The 22378-nt window shown below is 43.3% G+C and overlaps 1 protein-coding gene and 1 long non-coding RNA gene across 4 annotated transcripts in view; one reads left to right on the plus strand and one right to left on the minus strand.

Moving 5' to 3' along the window:
- The window catches only part of ROCK2 (Rho associated coiled-coil containing protein kinase 2), a 663375-nt gene that overhangs the window by 15405 nt on the left and 625592 nt on the right, over positions 1 to 22378 (plus strand). The window lies entirely within an intron of this gene.
- LOC144762571 (uncharacterized) overlaps positions 7585 to 22378 on the minus strand; it is a 222491-nt gene continuing 207697 nt past the window's right edge. For both annotated transcript variants that reach the window (XR_013596108.1, XR_013596109.1), the window contains one exon: positions 7585 to 8099. This is a non-coding gene — a long non-coding RNA (uncharacterized LOC144762571). The remainder of the gene's footprint in view (positions 8100 to 22378) is intronic.

The raw sequence follows: 22378 nt of genomic DNA on the forward strand, positions 1-22378 counted from the left end.
CAGACACAGTTTATACTCACGTTTGATAAATACAAAAGGTATGCATGGGAATGCGTGAAAAAGTCTGAACCACTAGTAATTACCCCCCTCCCCCTTTCCCGGCTGTATTCCATTATTTTGTGCTTGTTTTTGTCCCCTCCCCCCGCGCTGCACTACCAATTTTCCCTGATACCAGCTGCTCCCCTCCCCTTCCCTTCCTCCTTCCCATTCCCCTTCCCCTTCCCCTGAAATGTTGTGCATGTGGGGCTGGCTCTTTGTGTTGTGGGCTGTGCTTCGAGTGTTTGAAGTCCCGCCCCTTACCTGGCGCTTGTTGAGCTCACTTGAATGTTGTGCCACACACACACACCCCTCTCTTAGGCGCGTGTCATCTGAGAGTAAGACCCTTTTATTTGGTCCTAGCATTAAAAGGAAATCCTCTGTACAGCAAGGCCTTAGTTAAGCGTCAGAAGGCTGTTTATTTTGGCAGATTTTTTTCTGGAATTAATCTTTAGATGAGTGTTCAGTTGTGTAAACAGAAGTCTGAATTGAATACTTGGTTGCTCTATCATGTGTGCCTGTGAGTCAGAAATGTCTGTGAAACGCAGCTTTGTCCTCCCTTTTACAAGATGTAATTATGCGCTGGGCGATTGCTCTGGAAAGTATTTAACATTTTGCATGAAATCGATTGAACCAAGCAAAAATTAAGGCTCTCTTTTGAACTTTTCCCAGGTTGGGTGCGGTGGCTCTTTTTCTTGTTGGCTAATTGGGTGGTGTTTTCTTGCAAAGTGTTTTGGGGCCTAGTCCCCTCCAATACTGATGGCCCCTTGTGCTGCCTTTGTTGGTGCACAGAGTTTTCACTGTGTGTGGACTACTTGTAGCGCTCAATGGCCCTATGACATATACCCCAGTCTGCTGTAATTAATGAAGTCGGCTGCCCATGATGGAGGTCTATACCATGTCACACGTGGGTGGCTGCAGTGGAGGATGGTACTCCCCCTTTTAAGGCAGAAATATCCCAATATTCTGCTACTTCACTCCATCACTGGTGTGTTTGAATGCACCAGTTAGGTCAGCAAAGATTGTTAATTTACTAAGATATACCCTTCAATCAAAGCCAGTTGAGTTGTGCTGTCATGTACAATAATTATTGCTTAATGTAGTGCATTTATTTGGTGGTTTGTGCTCCATATATATTGTAGACACATTTTATATTTTTGTTTGCTATAGTTACATGTTTCAACAATTGCTTCAGTGCAGTTATTAGAGGTTTCTCAACACCGTGTTTGGGGAGTATACTCCAGGGTTGAGCACTAGATATTTTGATGGCTCAGTTCTTAAATACGTAAATATGCATCTACTACTATACGACTATACAATGTGTGTAGAAATTCTTTTCCCCCAGAAGTACATTTAGAAACCTGCAGCATTTGCATGTTTTCCCCGCGCACACCTGGAAAGTATTGTGAATTTTATTTCTGCCAATAAAATAATCTGTTTACTCATACCAAAATCTGCTGAGTAACTGTATTGCAATTTTATTTTAGGTCAGGCATTTGGAACAGCTTTAGGCTTTTCACTGACTACTATTTTCCTATTTTCATCATACAAAATATTCATACATAGAGGGATTGTTAGTCAGTGGGCTTCATCCATTGGTCTGTTAAATCGCCTTTCTCCTTTTGCTTGCACCCACCACAGCATACAGCGTGTGGCAGGGGGTCAGCCCATTTTACCCTCTGGCTCCTTTCACTTTGAATGGACTGTCATTAGTTACCAATGTACAAAATTGCTTTGTCTTAACAAGATTCCCGGTGAATCATGTATCCAGGACTTTAGCCTTTCCTAATGGAAATCCAATGCCAGGTACCCTAAAGCCGTACCCCTATGACTGTTTTTCAGAACAGAATACTTTGCATTTTATTTTCTTTTGTGAATTTTATGCCCCCATTTTATAAGAAATGTATACTGCCACTATTGAGAGAGGCCAACTTTGTCCAAGTTAGGCCTGCATTATTATTTTTACAAATGTTACCCTCCCCGTGGTATGCTCTGGAGTCTCAAGCTTTCTGCTAGGGGCCACGAAACTTAAGGAGAAGATGCCCTTGCAGTAGCTATGTAACATAGTTTAAACATAGAAATGGTATTACTTGCCTTTTTTTAACATACTTTATTTGTATAATTAAGAGGATTTTTAACTAACTACTCACTTTTATGCATCTTATTTTGTCGTATTTTTATCAATGTACTGATATGTGCTGTTTGACTTTTTAAAATGTGTCATCTGAATTATTTGCGAGTTTTGCCTCTGAAGCCAAGGATCATACACTCTTATTTTGAAAACAGAAGTCCCTTTTATTGACTCTGCAAATCTTATTGCTTTTTTACTTTCTTTATATACAGTTTTTCTTATAGGCTAGGTATGCTTACAATCTATACACAGAAATTCACCGACATTTCATGTCTCGATTTTTTTTTTTTGCACAAAAAATATATACACCGCATAACATTTACAAACAACAAATAAGTGCAAATTTATACATGTATTGAGATCACAAACAATGAAAGGTGCTCTTACAAGCATAACCCTATATCAATTCCTCGGGTTAGCGTCCTACTCTTTTGCCAGAGTTACAATGTTTTTTTTCTTGGCAATTCCTAGTAGTTCGGTCCTGTTAGAGTTTAGAGTCTATTCCTAAACAATATCTGGGTGGGCTCGGATAGTCGGGCTCCACTTGTTTATTTAAACATTGTCTTTCGTGTATATTGTACTCTAACCTCTATTAATAATGCCAAAGAGTTTCGACCTCTCTGATTATGGACCTCTTATTTTGTATAAGGTCTTCTTCAAGGCACGATTTATATAACGTAGGACAAGTTACAATTTCAATTTGTGATTGAAAGGGGGTGTTCTTAGAGTGAGATGCTTTCTCTTATTTGGATCTGGTCAGTGGGGTTCTGACTTGCCACTTTGTTTCAATATCCTCGTTCTTCTTTTATGTGGAGGTTTGTGTTTCTGTACAAAATCGGCACAGCCCCTTTTCCGCAGGTTCGTTTTCTTGCTTGCTCTTCGGACGGGCTCGTTTCTCCTCAATCGATCGCGGCAGCGCTGCACACTGAGATGATGTCAGACGCCAAGAGAGCTGCATTTGATTGAGGAGAAACGAGCCAGTCCGAAGAGCAAGCAAGAAAACGAACCTGCGGAAAAGGGGCTGTGCCGATTTTGCACAGAAACACAAACCTCCACATAAAAGAAGAACGAGCATATTGAAACAAAGTGGTAGGTCAGAACCCCACTGATCAGATCCGAATAAGAGAAAGCATCTCACTCTAAGAACACCCCCTTTCAATCACAAATTGAAATTGTAACTTGTCCTACGTTATATAGATCGTGCCCTGAGGAAGACCTTCTACAAAATAAGAGGTCCATAATCACAGAGGTCGAAACGCTTTGGCATTATTAATAGAGGATTAGAGTACAATATACATGAAAGACAATGTTTAAATAAACAAGTGGAGCCCGACTTTCCGAGCCCACCCAGATATTGTTTAGGAATAGACTTTGAACTCTAACAGGACCGAACTACTAGGAATCGCCAAGAAAAAAAACATTGTAACTCTGGCAAAAGAGTAGGACGCTAACCCGAGGAATTGATATAGGGTTATGCTTGTAAGAGCACGTTTCATTGTTTGTAATCTCAATATATGTATAAATTTGCACTTATTTGCTGTTTGTAAATGTTATGCGGTGTATATATTTTTTGTGCAAAAAATCGAGACATGAAATGTCAGTGAATTTCTGTGTATAGATTGTAAGCATACGTAGCCTATAAGAAAAACTGTATATAAAGAAAGTAATACCTAGCCTATAAGAAAAACTGTATATAAAGAAAGTAAAAAAAGCAATAAGATTTGCAGAGTCAATAAAAGGGACTTCTGTTTTCAAAATAAGAGTGTATGATCCTTGATGTCAGAGGCAGAACTTTTGTTGAAAATCTTTGATTTTTGATTCTGGCCTCTGACCACCTTAACCGAATCACTCCCGATAACTTGATATCCTTCTGAATTATTTGCGGCACATGTAATATGTGTTTGATAGGTTCTCTGTTATGGGCAAGTGTATTCTCTCTCAATGTATAAACCGTATTTTAATGTTTTAATGCATCTTAATTGTTTACTTTTATGGCTTTTACTGGCCGAATAAAGTTCGTTTGAACTTGAACGAACTCCACAAAGACTGCGTATTGTTCACTTTCGCCTAAAATAAGTTACTTTCTCCTCAGTTGCAAAATTCAAACAGTGCTTTCTAAAAATGTTATTTTTTTGTTATGTGAACTTTATTTTATTTATATTGCTTATGATCGTTTTTAGGTCGAGACTAGAAGGCAGCACATGCTGTGTCTGTTGCAAGGCATATTATGGGTTCGATACTAAGTACTTAGAGGTTCTTGGAGCCCACCCTTTCCTCACCAATTGGTTGGCTTTCTTTTGTTGCCCTAATTTTCCAACTTCTTATTGGTGCAAGTTTGTGCTTGCCATGGAGCATTGCCTCTTTACCATCATTTTGATTGGCTGGCATTTCTTCTTCCATTTGCTTGTTTTTCAAATCACTATTCTATTCTATTGTGTGAAGCTCTCTAGGACAGTGCGTGCTCTTCGCAGCATTAGTGAATATTTTTTACCTTTCTATTCCAAGTATAAGACGACCACTTTTACGTAATACATTTCTTGTTTTGTGTTTACTTTTGGGGCATATTCTTGCAATAATAAAATAACCACCATACCAACTTGTTAAATCCAGGTCTACTTGCTTTGGCAATGATTGTTTTTTTCTGTTTCCTTCACAGCAAAAATATTTTTTATCTGTGATGAATGTCCATCTCCCATGTTCACCAGTTTTGAGGCTGTTCTCTTCCGCTTCTCACTCTGGAAAAGATACGATTTACTTCTGTCTATGTCTGGAGTACATTTCTGTCCTTTTCTGGTTTGGGAAAGGGGTCTGAGAGGAGTTCACAAAGTCCTGAGGCATTCCAGGACTAAAATGTCATTTATATTTAAAATCTTTTTACCACAAAAGTAGTTTTGCGCGCACAAGATAAATCTCATCAGTGTTTCTGATCGGAATGTATCATTTGGTGTAAAATTAGTCTTTACTAAAAAAAGAGCACTCCAGTGTGTGAACACTTTGTGCGTTTGTGATTTTATGCATAAAAAAGTTAAGATTGACAAAATGAAGAATTTCTACAAAGACTTTGGTCGCTCCCAGCGTAGTTTCGTTATCGAAAAAAGTAAAGTGGACACAGACACACTACCAGATACAATGTGAACTTTGCATGGAGCAGCGAATGAACTTCTTAAGCAGTGATACAATGTTAAGAAGTCATGAAAACAAGTTTCTTAGCAGCCATCCAATTTTTTATCTACCAATCCCGTTCTCCAGTTCAGTGCTAGCCTTTGTCCCAGTCGAGGGGCGTGGAAAGGTCCTCTGCGCAGCACCCTCTAGGCGCTCACTCATTCTTGACATGTTGCCCCCTGTTCCATCTTCTTGGCTGTACAAGTCGAGCCCTGGTTCTGCTTCTCCAGCTGCACACAGCTTGTCTGCAACGGTGTAGTGGGCACGGAGTCTTTTCATTCAGGTACTGTAATGACTAACATTAATGAATGATTTTGTTTTGTAACTCATCACGTTATAGCCTCTTACCAGCTGCTATATCTATATTCTTATGGAAAAAGGAATATACGTAATATTAGATAAAAACAACCACTCAGTTTACACCTGCAATAGCATCTTACCGTCTTCCTTCCATCTTGTCTTCTTCAGTACCTCCAACATTGCATTTTCCCCCAGTTTACTCATCCGCTTCCTAGTATTACCACTTTTATTGGAGCAGAGGCACACAATATAGGCCAGTTCTTCCCGCGCTAAACCAGGATGCCCACCACCAAACGCATTAAATAAGAATCTTTCCAAGCTGATTCGACAAGTAACTGCTCAAGTTGCATCCTTCAGCTTTTGTGTCCTCTGTTTATTCCTGCTTTTTCACTCATCTAATTTTGCCCACAGCCCTCCTAACTGCCTTCCAGTTGTGTGCACTTGTTCGTCTCTTTGCGTGAACATTTGGCATGCGAGATGTTGTGCCGATGCTTGTACATCGGCAGTTGGCATTTCTTTTGGATGTCCAGCATCGCTCTTCTTTTATGTTGCATTTCGTAGCTCATCTCTGTAATCACAAATACAGGATCCTCAGTGTTTCAATTGTTTCGTCCTTGCAGTGACTAGTACATGACCTAACTTATGTCTAGCACTGGAGCAGCAGTCTGGCCAGTAACTGATTAGCATCGTTGTGTTTCTTAATAGCCAGTGTTGCAACCTATCTCCGGTAAAGCCATTCATTACAAGCTGTGCATTGCATATACACAGCATGACCCTGCATATCTCTCTGACGTTTCCGTTGAGCTTGACTGTGAGGAGTCAATGATGACACCCCACCCCTGGCTCTTCTGGCAGCACAGAGTCCAGTGTCAGTGACTGAGTGCAGAAGGCCATTGTTAAAACCATGACATTGGCTACTTCGAATCTGCAGCAAGAAATTCCTCCATAGACAGAACAAACACTCAAGGATCGAGCAATGAAGCTATGAGAGACCAGATTAAATTGTGGGATTCAGTAGATGTAACACGCACAAGAGTTGATGTTCCAATTTCAATCTAAGTGGCCAGCCTAGATGCAAGTGGGGATAGTCTCTCAGCTATGCATAGGGAAACATACATATGCTGCAGTTCCTTTGCAGGAGCAAAGAGAGACTATTTGTGTATGACTCGTGTCTCAAGTGAGAGGAACAAAGGGACTTCATGTTGTGTGTGAGGCTCAGGCCTTTGTCTGTATACACGCTGAAGCTTTCTCAACAATGCTGTTGTATGTACTCTGTGTTCTTCACACTTCTACTAGGTAAATGCATTGTCTCACATGGGAAATAGTGGGATGGAAAGTCTTCCGAGGAATCAGTCTCAAACTTTTTATATACAAAGATTCTATTTCAGTTCAAGACTTTCCAGGTTTAGAACCTCCACTTGACTTGGAAGGCACCCCAGATCCCTTTCTTTCTCTGGAATGCCATTTGTCAGAATTGTGTCCTCTCTGGAAAGAGGTTTTAAGGATCAGAGAGGAGCACACCTGTGGCGATTGTTGAACTTAAAATGTAGTAGTGCATAAAAACCTACCCCAACATGAAAAAGCGGGCCAGACTTCCCCCGGAGGGTCATTATTTCAGAATTGTATCTAGACAAACTGACTAAAAATCCAGGTTATGAATGTGCAGTTAGGAATTTTTTCAATACTTTGATTGCGTGCCAGCCAAAAAGTCCCAAAGAAACAGAAGAAGTGTGGCAAAACTGCATTTTTCAACACCGTTCCCTAAATCTTGCTATTGATTTTTGGCTGTTAATCATCTTGGTAAGCAATTTCACATATATTGCTATTAAAATGTTTATAATTTCTCAGTTCACTTCTACAATACACTTCCTTTCATGTTTCCAACTTATGATCATTTCAAAAAGCTTCTTCCACATAGATTTTTTTGAAAACTTTGTTTATTGGCATTTCAACATATTACAATGCAAGAGTACGGCTGTACAGTCGACGGGGCAACATCAAGAGCATAAAACATTCACAGCATATTACAATGGATATACAGTAGATCTATAACGTACTTAGCAACAGGGTTAGCAGTATAATTGGCTATCAGGGTGAGTCCATAGGGCTAGCTCATATCTACGGGAGGTCGTGATACATTGCTTAACAATAGGAGGTAGGAGAATACGGAAGTGGTGCACAAATACCGGTTTGGCCATTACCATTTATCTATGTCTATCAGGAGAGCAAGTGCATGAGGGTTACGTTAGTGCGTGTAAATGAACGTCTTCCATTCGTGATCCCACCTAGGGGGATATATATGTCATATCTGGGCATCGGTATCATCACAAGCGTCATTCCCAGTTTGGGCCAGTAGGTAGGTTGTTAGCGGTCCCCGTATGTCCTTCGGTCTACTAGCAATCGGGAGTAACTCAGCAAAGGTAGAGTGCTGCTCTTGACTATAACTTCTTCCACATAGATGATAGAATACCTGAACAAAAGTTAAAAGACAACACAATTATATCAGTAAGTGCTCTCTGGTACAAAGGATCCAAGATAAGCAATAAGCCTCTGTGGCTCAACATGAGATATACCTGAAATATCAGTTGTATAAAATATAACAAATGTCACAATTTTAGCGGCAAAATGAATTTGCTGGTATCTGAAAATGCATGCATTTTCTTCCCAAATAACAAATATTTCATTTTGGACAAGTCACTTCTTTTGCACACTTGACTCTCCTAACCTGGCGATTTCAGGATGCAGAAGAGGGATAGCAATTCGAATGCAACATACGACAGTCTCTGGAAGAGACACAGATAGTGACAATACTAAGGGCTTATGGGAGCATGGAAAGAAACCCTAAAAATAACTCCCCAACTCACAGTCCACACCTTGTGTATGCTTTGCTTCCCTAAGTCCACTTTACACCTTGGTCAGACCACAGACCAAACTAGGTGCAGGGGCGTAACACAGGCCCCCGCAGCCCACGCGGTGCGGGGGGGGCCCTAGCTCCAAGGGGCCCCATCGGCCCTGCAGTCTGGCCGGAGAGCTCCTGATTGAGCCTGGAGGGGGCCCCCTAAGTACTGTGCAGGGAGGCCCCCTCACTTTTCGTTACGCCAGTGACTAGGTGGGCCCTTGGAAAATGTTTGCGAGTACCAATGCTCTACGCTGTTCCCAATGAACCGATGGCTGGTGTACTCATTTGACCTCTGATGAGTGAATGATTGAGTCAGGCTACTGAGGTTCACGCATGAGTCTCACATTTTATAGTATTTGCTGCAAGCACATTTTCTCGTTGATGTATACATGCCTGGTATACCCTTCTAATGTAGTGAAATGAGGATGCTGCCTTCATCATGAAGGAATTGCCCAGGGTAATGTTCAGAATGCAGATGCTGTGGTACCTGGCTGCCCAGCTTTGGTCCTTTGTAAATTACCCTGCACGATTTTCAGGTGAACCTCTGAATATGTAAAGGACACTAGTTAACCTAATTTTTATGCAAACATGTCTTTTGTGGTCATCTATAACATCTGGTGGGAACCAGCACTTACCCACTCTCAAAGTACCATGGATAACTCTGTCATATTCAGTGCAGCTGAATTGTAAAGTTAATTGGGTTTCCATTGAATTATGTGTGTACTTTACTAAAATCATGGAGCCAATGTTGTAGGTTGCAGTGCACCCACTTTAGATATACGCAGCTGTGAGAGAGGCCTCTTGGACTGTGGTTTTTGCCTGTTGGGCATAAACCTACCGATTTGTACTACACAAAAAGGCATTTACGTTATTTGGAAGTAGTTTAAGTTTCTGACTTTCTTCGAAGTTTGTTGTAGTGCTGACTTACTGTGTGTGTTTCAACCACTGGCCGAATTGTAGTCTCTGAACATCACCCACTTATGTGTGACAGGAGATAGCATTGTCTGTGCCAATACACAGCAGAATGATTGCATACTGCTAGTGATAATAGGAATTATACAGAATCAGTGGAATGAGTTTACGAGCTCATAGTGGAGCTGGACGCCTTTATCTGTCTTCTCTTGAGGATTTATGGACACAATGACTCCATGAAGAATTTTAGAACTGCAACACTATTTAAAACAATAATATCTTTTCTTTCATAGTTTCCAGTATTGTGGCTATTGAGAATATGAAGGCCTTGATCTCTGTGTAGTAGACTCGGTCCTGCCATTGACAGTTAAATAGATACATATTTACTTGTGTTTCAACATTAAGAAACATATTAAGTAGTTGATTAAATATGAATAGCCCTGAGGACTACTGTGCTCTGCTGCTCTCACACTTTCCGCTTGGTAGTGGGGTTGAACTGCGGTAAGATATGCTCTGCGGAAGCTCCCAGGGTGCCCTTCTTGCAATGTCAAACGTTAATTCATTTTAAAGAGACATGTAGTCAATAATGAAAATCTACACTCTCTTCTGGCCGCAGATGTAGGCAAAACACTGATGCGCTTGGCACATGCCTTCCCCGTGTGGCCTCGGATAAGAAACCACAGAAGCACATATTTAATGGCTGCACAGACCTCATCACCTGTCTTCCCTACCTTCACATGCACTTTAAAATGTGCTTGCATGCCCCTTTCCCCATGTAACTTCCTATTAAGGTCAGCAGAGCAATTCGCCTTGACTGGCTGCCTTAGTCCATTGTAATTTGCAAAAATCACAGTTGATGGACAGAATGTAGAACAATGTCATACATTCACCCCAGTACAAGGATCTGGGCCTAAATCCATCGTTTTTTTGCACTCCACACCACCCTGGCTATATGCAAATCAGCTCTGACCCTGTGCCTCATGGGAACAGTCCAGTCCCAACTACCAAGCCATGTCTTTCCCAGACCGGAATCAAGCATCCAAGGACCGGTTTCTGGCTATCAGCCTTCATCAGCCTGGATAGCTTGACTCCAGTGGTGTGAAGAGCCTGGGACTCACGTCTGAGCATACCCAGCCCACTCGGGGTGAAAATTGCAAAAAACACAGTTGATGGACAGAATTTAGAACAATGTCATACATTCACCCCAGTACAAGGATCTGGGCCTAAATCCATCGTTTTTTGCACTCCACACCACCCTGGGTTAGACGCTGGCTATATGCAAAACAGTCCATTGTAAAGCAGCGATTATTAGTGCATTGACCCTTGGCCATGCTTGATTTACGAACCTTCCAGGGCGTTGTCAGATTATGGAAGATACATACTGTTATTCGGTTACTCGGTTAGTAGTATTGTAGGCCAGCCATCCGGCTACTAAAAACAGATCTGGCTCACCTGTGATCTCCCCACTAATGTACACTCGAAAGACCCTAGCTCGACACAGACCACACCCAAACTTTAATATACAAACACTAAGCTAGTCATTCCACTCTGCACATAGCTGCTCCTAAAAGAATTAGGTGAGCACCCAAACTTTCTGTTGAGTATGGCACCGTGCCTCGTCCTGTACCGCATTCCATCCTAGAATAGTATATCCATAACACTTTGGAATTAGGACATATAAGGATAAATCCCCTGGGAATGCATAAAGGTGACCGGTTGAGTATGGGACAAAACACTCTTAAAACATGAACAATTGTAGAACATCCCAATGGTATTAATTAAGTGAAAACACTTGGACCACCATCAGCCCACTTTCACGATCTCCTTCTGCGACCTAATAGCCTACACTTCTTTAGATCCCACGACTCCGTGAAAGAAGTTAGTGCAGTAGTGTCTGTGCATTCTTGTGCATGTTTTAGAGGCGACTCTCGCAATGGAAGTGACTGCCACAGGAAACTCTGTCCGTGTATCAGAAGACCCCCTCCACAGGTGATCTGATCATTGAGTAATATTGGACACTCTTGTCACCACTGCACTTGCAAAGTCTACGTTTCTGTTCCTGAGACCATAAATACTGGTGGCCATACAGTGACTGCTATATGATGTTCTGTGGGCCGATGCCCATCTTGGATTTGGGCTGCGCAGTAACAATATGTTTGTGATTCCAGACTATTCCTTACTTTGGCAATGTTATGTAGATTTGTAGAGCACCGTATCGCCCAATCGCCCGGTAGGGCATCCTAGAGCTGAGCAGATGTAAGTCTAGTGGAACTACTCATAAAGACAGGTCTTCAGCTTCTTGCGAAATTCAAGAGGTGAGGAGCAGGAGGCTCTTATGTTTTGGTAGCAGGTCGTTCCACACTTTAGGAGCAATGTAGGAGAAGACTTGACCTCTGGATCTGGTTTTCCATATGCCTGGGATCTGTGCAAGTAGGAGTCCAGAGGAGCGAAGGTTTATGAAAGCAGGTGAAGTTCTTGAGGTATGATATAGTGCCTTGAAAGTGTGCGTGAGGAGTTTGAATTGTACTCACTTGTGTATTTGGAGCCAGTGAAGCTCCTTCAGGTATGGGGTGTTCTGATGTGAGTGTGGGGTGGGAGGTTGAGAGTAATTCTGGCTGTCGAGTTCTGAATGGCCTACGTAAGTTTTTTTTTTTTTTTTTTGATCTAGACATACAGGGTAGCCCAGCTTGCTTGTGAGCAAGACGTGCATGACGGTTTCGAAGGTGCTGATTAGGCACTATTTGAAAATCTTCCACTGCATCTTCAGGGAATGGAAGCATGAGGCGGTGACGACATTGACTTGGGTGATCCTGTCGAGTTTGCTATCCGACGATCCGAGGTTCTCACTGTGGGAGGTGGGTGTTGGTCCTAACTCTTTTGGCCCCCAGGTGGAGTCTCATGGTGTAGTGCTCTTCCCGAAAATCATTATTCCAGTCTTGTCGGTGTTCAACTTTAGACAGTTGGTCTTCATCCAGTGGGTGATTTCAGGCATTGAACTTGATCCAGGTATTGGGCGTAATGTCCGTGATGAAGAGGATGAGTTGCATGTCATCAGCATAGGAGAGGACATTGATGGTGGGATAGCGGATGATGCTAGCTAGAGGGATCATGTATGCGTTGAAAAAGGGTCACGCTCAGGGAGGATCCTTGCAGAAGTCCATAGATGAGGTCATGGGCATCCAAGGTGTACGGTGACAGGCTGACTGACTGGGCCTTCCAGTGCTGAAGGAGCAGATCGATCAGAGTGTGTGTCCTGGGATTCTGATGATGTGTAGGCATTGGATAAGGATGAGGTGAGAGACTGTGCCAAATGCTGCGTAGAGGTCGGTTCAGGAGGATGAATGCTGCAGCACCTCCTCTGTCCAGAGTCGTGTGTATGTCATCTATAATGGCAATAACAGCTGTAGTGGTCTTAGCTGCACTCTTAAAAGCTGGAGTAAGTAGTTTTTGAGGTGACCTACAGAGATTCTCAGCAAGCAGGGCAGTCTACCTCATTCTCCTTTAGAGCAGGGCAGCTGCGAGCCTTAGCCTCAGTCTTTCGAATCTGGGTTAGACTGTATAGGCTTCCTGCCCCTGGTTGAATGTTTCCTCTTGGCATGTAGAGCTTTCTCTGAGTGTCAAAGTTGAACATAAATACACGGGGCACAAGGTCAGCCATTATTTATATACATTATTAGACACCCAAGCAGCCACTCGGAATGGGTACTGCACTTGAGAGTTTGGGTGAAACCAACTGGGTTAGGGGGCATCTTTATACAGGTACAGTTCAGCTACTCGGTTACTAACATTCCATAATGTTATCAGCGTATTTGATTACATGGTGATGGGAGATAGTCCATGGTACCTCCATGGAATGTTTTTTTTCCTTCTCTCGCCAGGCAGGTGTGTACAGTAGCTTGGTTTCAGTTCTTTTCTGCCAGCGCTGGCCACAGGGGAGTGTCAACTGCCAGCCAGCTCCATCATTTTTGCCGAATGACCACAGTAGTATAGCTAATGGCCATAGTCTTTATCAAGGTAGTGCTATTTTTTGGGTACTAGAGGATTCCCTATCTAAACTGGTCTGATCCAGTGAGTTGAGCACAATCTGTTTCGCTCTGTTATATTGAAAGGTTTGTTGGTACAAACCAAGGACAGAATATGCTGGGTACCGTTGCTTGTTTGGGGTTGATAAGAATGAGCATCAAAGGAAGGCACAGGCAGAGAGTTATCTCAAAGCTTTTAATGGTTTAACATGGCAACCCATTTTCTTGCAGCCTCCGGTGCATGTCCTATGCCCTTATGAACGTCACAACATCCTTTCTGCTGGGTGCGATGGGTCCCAGTCATGCAGGCACTTCGTGGATATTCCTGAGGTGATGGGGCGGAAGTGTGGAGGGGGTTAAGTAGTAGACCACCTTTGCAATTTGGTGTCCAGATAAAAAATTATGTGTCCGAGAACAATTAATCAGTCACCACTGTTAGTCTCATCATGACCTGTGCATGTGGACTGGTGTCACCCATGTTCAAAGAATGTATGCATTGATCATGTACTCTGCAAGTGTGTAACTTGTTTCAAAACATGTAAAGCACCTACCAGTGATCTTGTGATATTCGTCTTCTGTGCAGGAAAACCTAGTGAGTCAATCAGCAATGTTGCAATGAAATGCAAGACAGCTTAAGGCTACTGCGCTACAGCATACATTGCAAGAAAATGTAGGGATATTTAAGACTTGCAGGTGGGTTGTGAGGTATGTGTTGAGCCTGGAAGTTATTGTGTATGTGACTTCTTCAAGTTGTTTGACTGAGTGGGACAAAAATAAGATAGTAAAGGTGTGTGTGTTTTATTGGGAGCCCTACATTTTTTTTTACTTGATTCAAAGTATGTAACAAAGCGCAAAGCCGAATGGCAAGGTTGTGGGTGAGTTGTGTGAGTTTTCAAGGAGAATCCAATTTTATTTTTGGTGTTCCAGATTTTTAGCTACATCTGGTGCCAACTGTTCGGCTGACATGAGAACCAGAAGAAAGATCTGGTTGGATTAATATTGAGACTACATAGCTTAGACCTTTCGGTTTTAGGCCAGTTCCATCTAAATATAGGCGCTCAGCTGGCCCCTGTTTTCCAAGGACAGTGCTTCTCACTCTCACACCAGTGAGGGCCATTCTTCTGTGTTTTTGGTCTGGATTATATATTACATGCTGCATCTGCAACCAGGTGCAACTGGATGATCAAGTGTGGAGAAGGAGTAAGAGGTTCTTTTGCATATCCATTCTATGCACGTGTTGGTGATCTGGAAATGTTGACTTCTAGATAAACAATACCTGTTGCTAATACTGGTTCTAGTTATACTCTTTTTACTGATATGTAGGTACCGTTTTCTAAATTAAATGTGAAAACGTGGCCTTAAATGAGACCTTCTGCTCTTTTTATGTTTGTGGTGTAGGTAGGTTTCCTGTTTCAGCACAATTTGTTTATGAAGTAAGCGGAACCAGCATACAATTTAACCTAAGCCCTAACCAGGATGCTGTCTTCCCTTTTGCGCACCTACAAGGTTAACCTTTGTTCGAGAGGGAGGGCTTAGTAGCTTGAACTTTGTTTCCTGCTTTCTGTCTAGAAAACGAGCATATTTTAAACTCCGATAACACTATCTCTGAAAATGTGCCTTGCCCAATCTGTAATTCAAGTCTCAACAAAAACGTACCTGTAAATGCATGTGGTGTTTTTGTTTATTACTAATGCTTAAATATGTTACTTCTGTAAGGAACTCTCAGCGCTATGCATATTAAATCTCAACAGCTAACTGTGTTGGGGCATGCTGAATTCAAATGTTTATCTCCAGCTCAGTGACTTTATTCTTCAACACTCTCACATTTCCCATTAGTTGCCCAATTCATTCTGATACCAGACTCTTATCCATTAGAGTTTAAACCCGTTTACCGCGGCGGCAATTCCGCCGCAGTGCGGGCGTTCGACAGAGTGGGTGGGGCTGTGTCGGCCAACGGTCATGCGCAGCACCCAGCAGGTAGTGCTGGCGTCGGCCGTTGGCCGACGCGAGCACGGAAGGGGTTAATGCATGTCTGATATTCTCATTGGTTTTTTGGTTACCCATGGCAGTGTTTATGGTGCCAATTTGTGTCCTTATTAATGAAGCAGGTCCTTTTGTAATCCCATTTGCCCCCAGTCTTAGACCGGGTACGGCGTGCAGTGTGGACACTGCACATGCTCTTCAGATTACTAAACAGCGTTATGAGGGATGTTAGATTTGGGGGTGTCTAGTTGGCACAGGTAGGTACTTGTGACAAATAGGGACCCTTGCCTCTAGTCAGGGTAAGGGGGTACACTCCTAAAATAACCCCTGCTCACCCCCTTGGTAGCTTGGCATGAGCAGACAGGCTTATCTCAGAGGCAGTGTGTAAAGCCTGTGTGACATCATACAGTAACCCAGTGACAATTCTACAGATGGACACCACACAGTTGTATATTAAAAATAAGTATTCTTTATATAGACTTAACACAAGACCACAAGCGACAAAAATCCACAATACTGTACTTAAAATGGTAGTTTTTGCTTAGTTCTCTTCAGTTCTTAAAATGCAACACTTTAAGTCAAAGTACCTTACGATGCGTTACGCTGCCACAACAAAAGTGTTGCAGCGATGGAAATGTGGCAAAGTTCCGGTGCAAAGAAATAAAGACATGAAGATCTTCCAGATGCAGCACGGTTCTCCGATGTTGCGAGAAGTCTCGGCTTGATGAGTCAGCTGCACAGCGACACCCTTGTTCAGAGATGCAATGACGGCGGCTTTGGCGGTGACCCTCTTCTTCCGCGATGCGAGACTCTTCCGCTTGATGCGACAACTGCAGCAGCGACACCCTTGTTCAGAGATGTGACGACAGAGGCTCCGATGGCGGCACGCTTCTCGTGGATGCGAGGCGATTTTCTCGATGCGGTGCAATGCGTCAGCTACAGCGGCGACATCCTTGTTCAGAAATGCAGCGGCTGCGACAGCGACACGCTTCTTCTTCGGTGCGAGACGCTTCTCTCGATGCGGTGCAATGCGTCAGCTACATCGGCGACACCCTTATTCAGAGATGCGACGGCAGCAGCTGAGACGGAGACACGCTTCTTCCTCTTGAGTCACGCTTCTAGCTCCTTGCAACACACAGTCCCTCAGAAGGCCCATAAACAGCAGCAGGCACTTCCCAAGGAACTCTGGGGAGCTGGGGTTTGAAGTCTGTTGTCCCTGAGACTTCAGCAGGAGGCAAGCTCTGTTCCAAGCACTTGGAGATCCTTACAAGTTGATAAAAGTACACAAAGTCCCTGTCTTCTCTGTTTGGCAGTCAGGCAACCACTTCAGGCCAATCCCCTAACCAGCACTTCAGCTTAGACAAAGTCTCTCCTCAGTTTCTTCAGGTTCCTCTCCTCAGCAAAGGTTTCTTCTTGTTTGTCCAAAAGAGATCTCATTTCTTGGGTTCAGGGTCCCAATATTTATACTCCAAAATCCTTTGTCCTCTGAAGGCAGAGGGGCCTTTGCCCAGTCAAAACCAGTTATGGAGCACTCTGTTGACACAACTCCTCCTTTCCTTTCACAGTGCAGGGCAGAAACACAAGACGCCCCACAGGAGGTGGAGCCAGCATTGTGGGAGGGAAAGCACAGCCCTGGAGCACTTTGTTGACATGATTCCTTCTTTTCTTTCACTGTGCAGGGCAGAGACATCAGCCGCACCCCAGGCGGTGGAGCCCGCATTGTGGAGGGAAGGCACAGCCCTATTCAGGTCCCATGTGCAACTCCTCCCTCCCATCTAGATGCAGATCTCTCTACTCACCAATGGGCTGACTCATTCTGTCTCCTGGAATCCCCCAACCCGGTCACTCAAAACTCCAGACAAGGAATACACAACCCAGCAGAGGCAGGCTTGGATAGTTAGAAAAGAAAATACCTACTTTCTAAAAGTGGTATTTTCAAACACAGAATGTTAAAATCAACTTCATTAAAAGATGCATTTTATCATTCTGAGTTCATGCATACTAAACTCGAATTTCTACCGTGTTCCCTGAGTCAGTTAGGATTATAAGATGTAATGGTCTAACTGCCCATTCTGACCTATGGAGAACAGTAGCCTTGCAATAGTGAAAAACGGAAATGGCTGTAATTCCCTATTAGGACATGCCACACACACCAGGGCTTGTCCTACCTTATACTTACAATGCACCCTGCCCTTGGGCCTACCATAGTGGTGTCTGATATGAATAATAGGGAAGGTTTAGGGACTGGCAAGTGGGTGCACGTGCTCAGTCAACATGGCAATACAAGACTGCACATAGGATCTGCAATGGCAGACCTTAGACATACTTTTACAGGCCGCTTCTGTAGGTGGCCCAACCAGTGCTGCAAGCCCACTAGCAGCATTTGGTTTTTTGGTTTACACGCCCTGGGTACACCCAATGCACTGTACTAAGGTCTGACAGGTAAACCAAACCATCCAATCATGGAATCACAAATTCATACATTAATTTACAATAGGGAGCACTCGCACTTTGGCACTGGACAGCAGTGGCACAGTGCCCAAAACATGTAACACCAGCAAAAACAAGAGGCAACAGCAAAAATGGAAGGGAGACCCACGCCAATGGTGCCAGGTTTAACACAGGGGATGAGGGGTGTGGTTGGGACAGAGAGAGTTTTATATGCTAAAGATAGACCAAACAAATGGGGGTTAACATTTGGTTGTAGTGGCACAGTGCTTAGTGCTTCCCGTCCGCCCCCCCGTCCGCCCCCAAGCGAACATCGTGGACATCCTGATTAAATCAGGTGTATTATATTCAGTGTTCGCATTGAAATAGTTATTAACCACTGAATGTCAGTTCAGTTCATAGATATTCAATGCATCAACCTTTACATGCTGTATATAATTTTCATACAACGTGGACATTTCTTTGAAGTTGTGTCTAAGGATTCACTTATGTTAATATGTAACAATACATCAGTTGACAGCAGTTTTTTCGTTTTTTTTGTATCATTGGTCCCTGTCACCCTTGGGGTCACAAGAAGGAAGGAGCCAATACTGGAGGACGACAGTTCAACTATTTATTTAGCACAAAAGAAAGTACTGGGTAGAACACAATAATAATAAGGGTCCAAGTTCCATTGTTCTTCAGGTTCTTATCCCCTTGTCATGGACGTCCGGGTTCCAGCGCATGCAAAGGAAAAGGAAAACAACGAGGCTTTAGTAGACTCACGTTTCTAAGCTACTGGCCAGGACAGGGAGTGAGGGAACAGGTAACCACCACCATCAATGCTACGACCACTCCTTACAGAGACCCGTGTTTGGTGCAGAATGAAGAACACGGTGCCCAGACGGTACCTCGACGGCCTACCCTGTCCCTCCCCTCTTGAACTGAAATAAAGAACGCAAACGGCCACGCACCTGGAGAAGCCACGCGTCCTCCTTCGCGTGGCTGGGCGGAACATAGAAACGTTGGCCTCCTGGCTTCGCTGCTACCGCTGCATCCGCCTTCTGGTTCTCCTTGCCGGCTTCTCTGCACCCGTGTCTGCTCTCAGAAGGGACTCCTCCGCGTTGTCTTCGGCTTCTGGTCCTGTCGGTTCGTTGCTACTGTCCTCGTACCGGCTGGCGTTGGACTCTTGGCGCTGCACTTCTTCCTCCCAAGACGAGTCCTTCGGGAGCACACCAGCGTCAGCATCTTCCGGGTCCTCCCCCATAAGACGCGAAGTCGAACCCGATAGGCCCACAAAGTCAGGTGGTCCGGGGGCGAGGTCCTTCACACGAAACCCCAGGCTGTCCTTAAAGGGCCCGTAGCTGTCAGTCTGTGGGGGAGACGAAGAGGCAGTTAGCTCAGCCTGTGCCGAGCAGGGGACCCCCTGACAGTCCCATTCTCTCGTTTTATCTGTGTTTTGGTGCAAGGCTTCAGTCTTTACAGTGCTATAAAGCATAGCGGAGGCGAGTGCTTCTGGCTAGACCGTAATCCAATAGGGAGCTGTAGGAGTAGCAAACATCTACTTTCTAAAATCCCAAGGATGCTTACCGAGGCTGAAATCTCTGGAGATCTGCTCCCCTAGTGCTCACAATGGAAAACAGAATATCTGCCAGTGCACTGCACTTACCTTGGGCTTGTGTTCAGCAATTCTGCTTGTGAGTCTTCAGAATGACAGAATCAAAGACTTTTGGAGCAAGATGGACTTAGGAAGAGTGCCCAAACTGACATAGATCTGTGAGCAGATGCTGAGCAGGTATCTGAGGAAGTGCAGGCCAATGGGAAAGAGCAGTGAAAAGGGGACACTGATCACGTGGTTCAGTCCCTCTAGCTGCCAGACTAACGCCTGCGACTATGGAAGGAGGAGCAAGAAGGATTCTCCAGAGTTCAGGTCATGCTTGTCCAGGGAGTCTTGTTGAGATGTTTGAAGGGCATCAACAACAAGATGACCTCCTACCAGTGCCCTTAGTTATGTTTGAACCTTCCGGCAAACCTATTCAAGGGTGTGCTTCCATTGGCAGCAGAAGTTGGAGACAATGTTAATGCTTTCTGGAATTCTCGAAGTGCAGAGAAGCTTTACCTTACTGTGGAGGTTTATACAAAACCGTTGTAAAGAGACTTACAGTCTACAATGTAAGTGGAGTCTGATGCCCTGACGTGGGCGAGCACACTGGTAGGAGGCGCAGCAGTGAGGGCCCTCAGAAAATGACGGTCTTTGACCAGTCAGCGCTACTTAGCCTGGAATAAGGAATTCGATGAAGAAATGGTATAAACATGGTGGCCATCCGAGTTCTTGTAGGAGTTGAACACTGATCTCCTGAGGCACTGGCAATCCTGCTGTCAAGACCTAAATTTAAAGTGGTTCACAAAAGATTTTTTTTTTTACTTCCGTTAGTTTTTCTCCTCCACTTTAATACATCGCGCCTCTTAATTTTGTCAATAAGTAAGAGTTTGCTATGGGGTACAGTTACACGTGTAAAATTAAGCCTGTTTATCTGTGCACTTCAGTATGTTTGATCACTCTATGGTTTAACCATAAATTCTCCTTTGGGTTTTCACTCGGAAGCAGCTCAGATGGTTTTGTTTTGTTTTGTAGAGTAAATGCTTTCTCAAGCAATTGGTCCTAGTTATTGGCTTTCTAGCCAGACTATGGTCATAGTCTAGTCATTTGATTCTTATGCTTTCAATAAAAGGTGGTCCTCAAATACGAGACAGCTATTTACGGTCTTGCATTGCTCTGGACGTGTTGTAACAGCGTCTCTTCGTATTGAGGTAGGTGATTGCTCTACATTGATTTGAGCGTTCTTGGGCACCATGTTGTGAGTCTAGTACAGTGAACGGACACCTGTCAATTGTAATATTAAAGTTGTGTTTTAGACCGCTAATATGGTAAATCAGTGGGCCTAACCACGGTATCTGACAGTCTGTGTAAATAATCAGCGCAAATATTTTATGGCTCCTTAAAGTTTAATCAAAGTAATGAGGTTTGATCGTGCTCGTGGCATGTGCCCTGATAGCTTCGAAATGCACCAGTCCAGATTTTATGTAGAACATTTAAATCTAGCAGTCTAAAAACATATTATCCTAAAGTTTGTAATGAAAGGAAAGACTTATTTTTTCACTTTAAAAAAGTTTTATTGTGAGTACATTTTAAAAACGGGTTACATGCATGTTTTTTTTCTACGAAATCGAATTATCCAGATTATTAATTGAAATGCAACACACAAAATAGCCTAATAAAATGTAGTTACAATTTTAACTAATATTATTAATAAGGTGACAAGTAATATAAATACAAATTGCAATTTAAATACTGTAAGCAAGGAGAAAATGAGCGAGAAGGCAGATGATGATCATATTCTTAAAAACGGAATACCAAATATAGAATAAGATGTATCAATAAACAAATAAATGTATGCTCATATTCAATTATTTTCATATTGAAATAAACTGTAAACGAAAGTGTATAAAAAAAAAAGTAACACATTTGCTGATATTTGAGATTTTATACATTTTTGAAAACATTACCTGTAGGGAGACTTCTGTTAACGTTTGGAAACTGATTTAGATATATAGGAAGTAAAAAGGTGACCATAATGTATTTTGTTTGATACTGAACTATAAAGAGCACACATTCACTGTATTCAGTCTGTTTGTAGCAAATTCAGTTACACCAAGCGTTGTGTGGCATTTTTGCTTTCCATACCCGATCAGCCCAGTCATTCATAAGACCCTGGAAACTGTATTTGAATTTCCCTCATTCTGCTGAATCCGGCATCTAGCTTCTTTTTGCAGTTATTTGAGGATTACTGCGGTGGAAACACTGACAAACACCAGATTTGCACAGTAGTCCATGGTTGCCGCTGCACCATATGACCGATTAGATTGTGGTCAGAACAAGATTTTATTGGGGCTAGGTAGAATATCTTGCTAGTTCTTGGGTGCCTTTACTGGGGGGAGATTTGGCAGCCATTTTGCTTCCGTGGCTCTAAGACCATGAAATTAAAGGCGTTTGATTCAATTGCGTGGACCTATATGTTTGCTGTAATGCACCGTATGGGTGTGCCTTATTTTTTTACTAGCTAGATAAGGTTGCTTTATACAGACCCGGTGGCCCGAGTGCGAGTGAACGGCCATGTCTCGGAGGTGTTCCCGATTCAAAGGGGCACCTGACAGGGGTGTCCACTTTCGCCCTTGATTTTCACGCTTGTTTTAGAACCTCTTGCGTGTGTGCTCAGACAAAGGCATGCTCAATCAGCATTGCAGTTTCACCAGAGGCCGTTGGCCGTGTCTAGGTATGCAGACGACATGGTCCTGTATATTAAAGAACCGGCGCAGTATCTTGAACAGGTCATTCGGGAATACATTCGTTTCGAATGGGTTTCGGGCTTGGCCATTAATTGGGATAAATCTGTCATCTTACCCCTCACCCGGAGTACGGTGCCATTCACATTGAATTATCCTCTG

Source organism: Lissotriton helveticus, chromosome 6 (genome assembly GCF_964261635.1).
Source record: "Lissotriton helveticus chromosome 6, aLisHel1.1, whole genome shotgun sequence".
Taxonomy (NCBI): Eukaryota; Metazoa; Chordata; class Amphibia; order Caudata; family Salamandridae; genus Lissotriton; species Lissotriton helveticus.